The following is a 10726-nucleotide window of genomic DNA, read 5'->3' on the forward strand; positions in this document are numbered from 1 at the left end:
GTTTGCCTAAAAGCCCCTAAGCTAAAAATCCTTCTAAGCAAGTTTTTCTTAATCCCTTTATTTTCTATAAGAAACCCCAGACCACAGAGTGTTTAAGTTTCTGGATTAATAGTGAAATTTGAAATAGGTGTAGTCTAAAATCATATACAGCTGTCTCTGGAAAGTATTTTCACACTTGAATTATCATTGGACCGGTAGCCTTTGGCATCAACTGTGCAGAATAAAGCCCAATATCTAATAAAACCAAAGACCATCTTAAGGTGTTGAGTTAGTACAAACCAGCTACTGGTGTACCTCTTTCAGCACAACACCTTGGTACAACTGACCATACCCTTGACAACTCTAGAAGCCTGCAGTTGAGCAGCTACACTCTGTGTTGAACTCAGGGTTCATTCCAAGTATGGGCACAGCCTTCGGCTGGGGTGAAATTCAGCTTGGGAAGGGCCAGTGCAAACTCTATAGGCCTGCATGGAAATCAAGTGGCATACAGATCCTTCACTAGATGGGTGAATTTATTCCCTCAGCAGTTTTGTGGTTCTGGCAAACCAGAACATCGCTACACACATCTGGGGATGTGCATATTGTACCAGACTAGTGCTGCCACAAATCACCCACCCACAGAAGAGTATTTTCCTGATGTCACTGAGCTGTTTTAGGTGCTTGTGTTATCTGCAACTGTATGTTCCTTTTGTGCATACTTCTGCATATTTACATTGCACTGCTGTGGCCAGCAGGTCGAGGGAGGTGATGCTGTGCCTCTGCTCTGCTCTGGTGAGACCCCACCTGGAGTTCTGCGTCCAGCTCTGGGGTCCCCAGCACAAGACAGACATGGACTTGTTAGAGCGAGTCCAGAGGAGGCCCACAAAAATGGTCAGAGGGCTGGAGCACCTCCCCTGTGAAGAAAGGCTGAGAAAGTTGGGGTTGTTCAGCCTGGGGAAGAGAAGGCTCCGGGGACACCTCATTGTGGCCTTTCAATACGTAGAGGAGGCTTGTAAGAAAGACGGAGGGAGAGTTTTTTTACCAGATCCTGTAGTGACAGGACAAGGGACAATGGTTTTATACCGAAAGAGGATAGATTCAGATTGGACATAAGGAAGACATTTTTTCCTGTGAGGGTGGTGAGACACTGGAACAGGTTGCCCAGAGAAGCTGTGGGTGCCGCATCCTTGGATGTTCAAGGTCCATTTGGATGGGGCTTTGAGCAACCTGATCCTAGTTGAAGCTGTCCCTGCCTGTGGCAGGGGGGTTGTACTAGATGGTCTTTAAAGGTCCCTTCCAACCCAAACCGTTCCATGATTCATTCTGTGATTCCATTTAATGGCTAATTACTTCATATGCATTGAAGGAGTTTCAGTAACTTCCTAAGTGTGTTCTTTACATACGTTGATAAAAAGATTTGCTTAGACATCCAGCTGAGTTGGATAACCAGTTACCACAGCCTAGCTGGCAGAGGCGAACTCACTGGCTGTTGTGTACCTCAGCCCAAGGGAAAATCTTAATTCCTCCTGTTTGCTACTGACATATGAAGTGGTATGAACACATCCTTGTGTAAGTACGCATAGGTTTGGGGTTTTTTTCCTTTGTAGAATGGAAAACTTTCATGAGCTTCAGGTAGGATATACGTACAGTGTCCTTATACACTTGACTCAGTGTAGCTAATTGTTGTAAAGGCAAAAATGGTTTTGAGTGGGAAGTGTGGGACTGGAAACCGCAAGCTGAATGAAACCATATGAATCAAGGGGCTCAGAGGCCAATGCTGTTGCAGTTACAGTCTGTGTTGGTTAGTTATCCTCACAGGTCAAATGGAATAAATTCTTTGATCAGGTTTTCTTCAGAGGAGCTGTATTTTAGCAAGATTTCCAGTCAGAGAAAAATGCTGTAACAGAATAAAAAGCAACCCGAAATGAGCTGAACTGCCATGCTTTGCACAGCTACTAGAGGGTGAAAGAAGCCTTGGTGGATAACACAGATGGCAGATCTATAAGCCTCAATAATTAAAAGATTAAGAATTTATCATTTTGTGTCAAATTAGGATAATAATTCCCAAAGGAATATGTGGAATAAAATCCTTGACTTCCTGAGGAAGAAGTATGGTTTCTGAATTTTGGGATATCCATTTCGTGCAATCCTTTGGGATTTACTACCTTTTTTTTAACATTAACAATAAAAGCTGCTTTTTCCATTTAAGTTAAAACCAACCATCTGTGTGCATAAGGGTCTTTTCCTCTGAGACAGAGATACTGGGTTTCCAATCTTCCTACTTCTCTGGCATTTGTTAGTCCATTAATCATAAGCCTTAGCACTCCTGTAGTGCTGTAAATATCCCAAACTCCCTGCTACCATGAGGGCCTTCATTCTGTAGATGAATTTAAGTGGGTGGATCACTGGGCTTGGGCAGAGCCCTGCACATAACAGCAGGGCGTCCCAAAAATTTAAGTGGGTCTGAGGCCTGAGGTACACTCCCTCCTGGTAACAATGCCCTCCTCTACACTTTTTTCCAGCTGGAAACTCTAAGGTGTAGGTGATGGCAAGGAAGAGCCTGCATCTGTGACAATGTTTGGAACCTCTGGTCACTCAAGAGGGGAAAAGGGAGCCTTTACTGAGCATTATAAGTTGCTTTACTGTCCTTTAAAATGGGATCTAAGGCTCTTTGTGAGGGTTATTTAATGACATTGTTTACCTAGATACACAGAACACTTGTAGCAAGCACCTCATTCCCCATAAAAGCTGGTACAGGGTTTCCCACTGAAATTTATTCAGCTTTGCTGAATACCTGAAAAAATCCTGGAAGGGGGATATGGTATTGAAATGAAATGCCTTTTCCCCCCTGGCCCAAATTGTTGTGTTTTATCTTTTTGGACTAACATATGTTCAGATATATGTTTTCAATTACATTGATGTGTAACTGCTTTGCCTGGTGTTGCTTTGCTTCATGGGAGTTGTAGTTTAGGTCCCATTTTGTGCCCTGGTTTTGGTTCCCCGGAGAACATCCTCTCCCCTCTGGCTGGGCTGGACAGGAGATGTATGGGGGCTATGTGGGGCAATGCAGAAATGCAGTTCAGTAAAATACTTAGTTTTGCTTTGATCCAAAGTATTTTATTCAATGAAAAATTGTCTTCGGCTCTCCATCCCAAGTTGGAAGAAAACAAGATACTGAAATAGCAGAATTTCCTGCAACATAGAAGCTCTGTTTTTCATTTGTCCCAATTCCCATTATATGCTCAAAGGTGCTGTGCCTTGTTGCTGCTTCTTTTTTTGGTACATCATTAATTACATTTCATCTTCAGGGTGAAGAGGGATATGTACCCTGGAGATTAAGCAGGGCTTTTTGAGAAATGGTGCTGGGCATTTACGTTTGTAAGTGTTCAAGACATGAAGTCTCACTTTCAGAAGTAACTTACAGTGTGCAGTGCCCAACGAACTGAAAACAGGAATGAGGGTCCTAATTAGTTATTAGGAGAAGACTTTTTAATTGACTTAATTAGTAGAATATCAGGTGTAAGTCAATTCTGTGCTGAAGTCTCAAACCTCTTGATAGATATGGTGTGACCTATTTGAATTTCAAAGTGACTTTCAAGTTATTTTAAACAGAAATTTGTGTATCTATACATAAGGAGAATATTGTATCTTATATTTTTTCATAACTGACAGCTTCTAGGATTTCCAGGTGTCACTTTCTCAGTGGGTTGTACAATTTTGGTGGGGTTTTGTTTTGTTTTCTTAGGAGGTGGTCAAAAAAAGAGACGTGCAAGAAGTTCTACTGACTGAATAGAGATGCTGAAAATGTTGAAGAGATTTCTGAAAGCTCACTGAGATTAGCTTTATAATGGATTCTTTAGATAAAAAATAAATCCAGGTTTTAAATAAGCATTGCTTCTATGGTTAAAGTAATTTATCCTCATGTCTTATAGAAGCATGGCTCAATCCAGCTTTGGATATTAAAGAAATAAAGTTCAAAGATTCACTATTAAATATTTAAAATTCACTTCTTTGGATCAAGAGCGTCTAGAATTTGTCAGTAAGAACAATGCTATCAACCAAGTCAGGCTGCTACTAGTTTTCATACCAATCATTTATATTCAAGTAGTATTTACTCTGTGCTGAATGCTGTCCACACACATGGGAGGACACTTGTCCTTTCCTGAAAATCTTGCAGTCACTCGCAAAGAAAACAGCATTTTATTCGCTGAAGGCTGAATAGGCCCTTCAAACATCTGCATGCTGTTAAACAACCCAGAAAATAATAATGGCTATAAAAATAAAGTAATGAGCTGTAGCTTCCTCCATACCTGGCTTTAAAGACACAGGCCCCCTTCCCCACAGTCACTGAGCCTTTTGATTTTAAAGATCAACCTCTTCACTCTGGAGCCAGCAACAGACTTATTTTTGTTCTTGTATCACAGCAGAGAGAAAAGAGCAGCTTGCTAATAGCTCTTATTTGGACTGCAGTCACTGCAGCCTGACTAAGATCTTCTATCGCATTTCTTCATCTCAGTAGGAGGAGGAACACCTGGTTCCCCGCATCCAAGCACAGTCCCAGCTGCTGCTTTCCTGCTCCGTCAATAGACGTTTCTGTGCCAGTAGGACTGATAGCGTTGGTTTTCTAATGACAGCATTTCCCCTAGTGCCTTATATGTTCTGCCTAGTAAACCTTTTGGAATAATAAGATGGATTCAGCCTATTTGTGACAGAAGGGAGGATCGTATGGGGGACCTGGGGCGGAGGAAGGAAGCAAGAACCCAAATTGCTGCCTGTTTAATAGCTGGACAAAAATGTACACCATACAGCATTGTTTTATTTAGGTTCAGCACAGTGATTTCGATCATGCAGCTATCTTGCCACTATCGCAATGATGCAGTGTCAATGAGCGCTTACCCAGCACCAAAGTCCACCTGTACCACCTTCTGTAGCAACCAGCGATCCCTGACACAAAACCTTAGCAGATGAGACAAAAAGGAGGAGTGGGATGCATTCACAGAGGTCACGCAGCATACTGGGGACAGAAACACTACCATCTCCCTCAGTCTAGCATATTTTCTGTTACCCTTGCTGCAGCTCCCTACAGCAGAGCAGGGTTGATTACTGTGTGAATGAGGAAAGCTGCTGGACTGCTAGCCCTAATCATAGCCCAAGGGCTACATGACAAATAGCATCTTTTACCATTTTATTAGATACAGTGGCCAATAATTGGACAAGTAAAAATTGATTTTCCCCTTACAAACTCCATATGAGCAGCCTGGACATTAATGAACCATTACATTTCTCATCCCTTTCTTGTCAGAGAATTCACTGGGAATTTCTCCTTCTTCCCCCACTGACAAACCAGCTCTAGCACTGCCCATCTGCAGCTTTAAAGATCTCTGTACCACTCCTAATGAGAACAAGGCAGTCAAATTCTAAATGGGGTGTAACTTAACTACATTTTTTTCTTCTTCTTTATTTTGTCTTACGATATCCTGAGGACTTTAAGGAAATGTGTGCTGTGGTGACTCAAGGCAGGCCTAGTCTCAGCTGCCTGTTGTACCTTCTGCTGGAGTTCAGGAACTGGAGGGAGGCTGGGAAGGTGAGCAGTAGTTTGGATGCTCTACTCAGGAGAGTGGGTTTTGCCTCACGCAGGGAATTTCAAGGTAGAATCCCTGGGAATCAGCCATGAAGCAGAAAGATGCTCAGGAGGTCTGGCTGATTTATAAAGAGAAGTTCTGGAGCACTCAGGGACGCATCATCCCATTGTTGAGGAAGACAGGGAATTTTACAAGATGCAATTTATGCTCTGGCAAAAGAGAACTTATAAAAGCATTGCTTGGGTACTTGGACACAAAACACAGAACGACAAAGCTCAGCTTGAGATAAAGCCAGCAGTGGACATTAAGGAAATGGCTGGTTATGTGGGTGAGGAGAGGGTGGTGGGGATATCTTGACTTCAGTGAAGCTTCCCTATAGTGTCGCCTCATTTGGAAGGTGAGGAAGTATGGGCTAAACAAAAGGACTGCTGGGAAAATTGGCTGGATTGCCAGACTCAAAGGCTAGTGATCAGCAGCTCATCACCTTACTCACAGCTGGTAATGGGTAGCCAAGGAGTCAATATTGGAGCTGATACTGTTCAACACCTTTAGCAGTGACTGGGAGGAGAACACAGAGTACACCATCAGCATCTCTGCAGGTAACAACATAGTAGGGAAAGTGGCAGAGAGAAATGGCAGAGCCTCAATCCAGAGAGACCTCAATAATCTCAAGAAAAGGACCAACAAAGACCTATTGCGGGTCTTCAGTAAGGACTCATGTGAAATTCCACACTGGGGCAGAATTGCCCTATGTATCAGCAACTGGCTGAGCAGCAGTTCTGCTGAAAAGGACCTGGGGGTTATGGTGGATGCCCAGTTGAATATGAGCTGACAGGACGCTCTCACTGCAAGCAAGGCAAACTGAACAGTAGATCACATTAGGAGGAACATGCCCAGCAGACCACGCTAAGTTCCTGTCTCCTCCTGCTCAGTGCAGCTGAGCCCACACCTGGAACAGTATGTCCAAAGAAGAATGTGGAGAAACAGAAGAGGGTCCAGCAGAAGGCTACCAGATGGTAAAAAGCCTAGAGCTCATGTCCCACAAAGAGAGACTGAGAGAGATGGACATGTTTAGTCTAGCAAGGAGCAGGCTAAGATGTTATCTAACAGCTGCCGACAAAGTACTTGAAAGGCACAGCCAAACCCTTTTCAATAGCGATTGAACTGAATAGCGAGTGCCTGTCTGCACTATGCTGTAGCTGTACCCATCTTCCATCCTGTCTCCTGGATAGTCCTTGGGCCTAGGTTATAGCCTTGTCTCTGGCCCTATCTCCTCACCAGGCTTTGTGGATGGATCCTGGAGCACCTTTATCACATCACCTGGTTGGGGGCTGTTCAGGTCCTGTGAGACTGTGCTGGAGGGGCGTGTGTGTGAGGGAACTGCTTGTGCTATGGTGAACCTCAGTTCCTGGCTTGTCCTTCCTTGGGCAGCATCTTCTCCTACTCCTTGTTGCTCCTTGATGTTTCATGGACACCTGTTTTCAAGGCCAGAATTGACCAATTGACCTTCCCTTCAATGCAAGGAATAAACCTTTATGTGGTTGAAACTTTGACACTAACAGCCTTTGACTGACTGAATATATCTACTAGGAAAGCACATGCTTCTGCAGATTTCTTTGCTTCAGGTATTTCCCTTGGTTAAATCGAAAGTGATGCTCAAATCATGTTGGATTTCTATTTGGAACTTTTAAGACTTTTACTTGGTGAATGGCTATATTACAGAATATTTGGTATTTTAAATGATATTTATTACAGGATGATATCTGCTTGTTTCAAATCTTGCAGCTTCATGCTGTAGCTTATCTTGTGGTTAAAAAAACACACGCACACAATCTTAGTAGCTATTGCAGCAATTGAGCATGCAGCATTGTGAACAGTCCTTATTCCTTGATGAGAGTGAATCCGGATGCCCAGCAATTGCTTAAATGTAACATTAACCATTTGGCTGCTGATCAAAGATATTTGAAAGGGAAGGGAATCTGCAAATTTCCAAAGCAGAATCAAGCTGCTCTGAGTGAATTATCATTTTGATGTCACAAAGCACTGATGCCTGAGGAAATTCAATCATTTTTCTTTTCTTTCATATGTGTCCCAGAAAGCCAGAAGAGAGCCAGCAGAGAGGCAAATGAAGAAACAATCACTCCTCCAGAAAATGGTAAGATACCCTTGTCCTGCAACCTCCATATGTGTGCCCTATTATAAGTATCTTCAAAATTGGTTTCATTCATGGACAGAGCCCAGGACAGCAACCCAATGTTTCTCTCTCTTCATGAAGTCTTGCTTTATAAGCTCTATTTCCCTTATTTTCCATAGCGACTTGCAGCATGGTGTGCTAGACACCAGCCTTGTGTGGATGGCAGGGCAATAGATTGATGTCTTCTGTAAAAGCACCACCTTTGGAAGCTGAATTGCACCCGAGGCCTCTGCAGTTGCTCTCTCAGACCTGCAGCAAGTCCCTGTCTTATTTACATGGGAGTTGCAAGCGTCCTCGTCATCCCCAAGTCTGGAGTGTTTATTTAGGTGCGACCATGGGCAGAAATTCATGTGGTCTTTCTTCTGCTGAAGTCTCATCTACAGCCTAGAGCTCAGTTTAGGAAGATCTGTAGCTGGGTACAGATGGGTCCAAAGACATACCAAGCTTTAGGCACCATGGTTTTAAAATCATGTTTTAGAAAAATGAAATTCTTAACTGAATAGTAATGTGGACAATATTTCACTGTTGCAAACACAGTTTACCAGAAAGCTAGGTGGAGATTCCCGAGGAAGAGATAATCGGAAACAGAAGGTAGCCGTAGAGTTATTACTGCAAGGCTTAATGCTTTAAGATGGGAGGTAAGACTATTCCTGCTGTTGAAAAGCAGGAAAAGCTGAAAGGTGGACATCATTACCCTGGAATTTAGTCACATTCAAAAATACGCATTTTAAGATTTAAACCGTCGGGATCTTTGACTTCACTTTCGGCAACGGAGCGACACCCTCGCGTCCTTTTCCCTCACAGAAGCGTGGCAGGGCAGTAGCTCAGTGCTGCCTCGCAGGGGGCCATCTCCTGACTGACCACCCCAGCTCCCGCTACTGGGCTCCCATGCAGCACCCGCGGGGTGGGAAGGCCTCCTCAGTTTTTTGGGGGGGGAAGACCCTTTCTTTGGGGCTTTTCTTCGTAAATTTGTGGCGTTACCCAGCCAAGCAGCCTCATCTGACAGCGCTAGGCTTCTTAATATGCCATGTGGCTGGTAAAATTCTTGGAAAGGCCAACGTCACTTTTAAGTGCTTTAATTCACCATTTACCAAGGTGACGCGGCCGCTTTGACGGCTTACTGAATGCCAGCAGGACTCAGTAAAAGCTGGGACTTAGGCTCCCGGGGAGTTGCTTAATTTTTTTTATTTGATTTTTGTTTAAATTTTTAATTTACTCAGGAAGGGTCCCCCGTGAGGCCTCCGCTTCCCCCTGCCGCGGCGCCAGGTGGCGCCGTGGCGGCGTGATCCGCCGTGGCGGGCGGCGGGTGCCGAGGCCTCCGCCGAGGCCCCGCGGGAGCCCGCCGCTCGGGAGCCCGCCGCCCGGGACCCCGCCGCCGGGGGCCCCGCTGAGACACCGCCGGCACCGGCGCCCTCGCCGGGCCTCGCCGGGCGGCTGCGGCGACGGCAGGGGGTTGGGCAGGAGTCCCCATGCCGGCACAGCGGTGGCCGGCGGGCGGGAGAGGGGTCAGTCAAGGCCCCCCCCCCCGGGGGTGCCGCGGCTCCACAGCCCGGGGCTGGCTCGGAGAAGCTGAAGTGGCTGTAAGGGGCACTTGAGGCCGCAGGGTTGTTTTGGGGAGGAGGCAGGATCTGGGGGTGTCGGTCGCTCGTGAGTGTAGGCTGGTGTTTTTCAGTTCCACGCTGGCACAGTGCATGTCTGCTGTGTGCCTCATCACACGGGTCCTACCCCCACACACCCCCCGTGTGGAGACCACTGAGAAACACGGCGTTTCCCTCTCGGGCTGAGTTGGATCAGTTCAAAACTGGCAGAGAAAGTGCGGGAGAAACTTTCTGTGTGGTTGGTCTGTTTTGGGAAGAAAGACTTTGCCTTTGGTGCTGTTTGTTGCCGGGAGAGGGAAGAGGAAAGGGAGAACAGGTGCTTTTTTTTCCTCTTCACTGGAAAGAAAACTTCACTGTGTTTTACGGTGCGTCTACCCATAGTCTGCTTTTCCAGCCCCTCTGCTCCTGCTCTTGCACGCTGTGGTTGTGGCTGCCATTACCTGCTGTCCATTCAGGCCTTGTGCTTTCCTGTTTTGTTACCAATTTTACTTTAAAGCCTCACACCACAGATTTCCTAGGATCAAATTCTGCCTTCCTCAACACCCCCCAGGTGGTTTCTACCAAGCTGGAGCCATTGATCAGTCACCAAAACATAAAGGACCTTCCTTGTAGGATGGTGGAGCAGAGAAGCCATGTGGAAAAGCAGGCCCAGAGGGGTTTGCGCAGTTCCTTCACACCCACCACTCTGCGTGGTCTTCCCTCGTCTTTGCCAGAGGCTCGTGGATTGCCGCCACGGGGACACGAAGTGTCCTACGTCAGTCCATTTCAAAACAGTTTGATCTTGCTCTTAGGTGTTTATGTGATGCAATTTTCTCTGCCATACAGAACCTAATGGGTGTTTGCCTGGAGCGGCATGTCCAGCAGCATGAGACAAGCGATAAATGCTGGTTTTTCGCTTACTCTGAGTGGTGGTTCATGTCAGCCTGTGCTCTAGTTTCACTGTCAGTCCAACTGGTGTCACTGCCACCAAGAGGAGCAGCCCACTCCTTGCCTCCCACTCCCCACTTGCTGGCACTACCCTTTGTGTTATTGCACATGAAACACATCAGAGATTGGATCCAGCTGAGAGCCAAGAAAAAAAAGGGGGGGGGGAATGTTAGTTTTCAGTGGGATCAATTCCTTACTTCAAACATTTGAATAAGCAAAACAGAGGACTTGGCCTGGGCACAGGAACAAACAGCGTGGGCAAGGAGGGAACACAGTGTCCACATGAGCTAAAACTGCTACTGGAAACGTGTGTCAAAAGATACCCCAAGGGCTCTTGATATGAACGTTGTTGAGACATAATCTTCCACACCTAGGCATTTCTGGACTTACCCAGTGAGCTAGAAGTGGAGGAGCTGGTAGTGGCGATAGCAACACACATTCACAAA

Source organism: Haliaeetus albicilla, chromosome 19 (genome assembly GCF_947461875.1).
Source record: "Haliaeetus albicilla chromosome 19, bHalAlb1.1, whole genome shotgun sequence".
NCBI classification, from domain to species: domain Eukaryota; kingdom Metazoa; phylum Chordata; class Aves; order Accipitriformes; family Accipitridae; genus Haliaeetus; species Haliaeetus albicilla.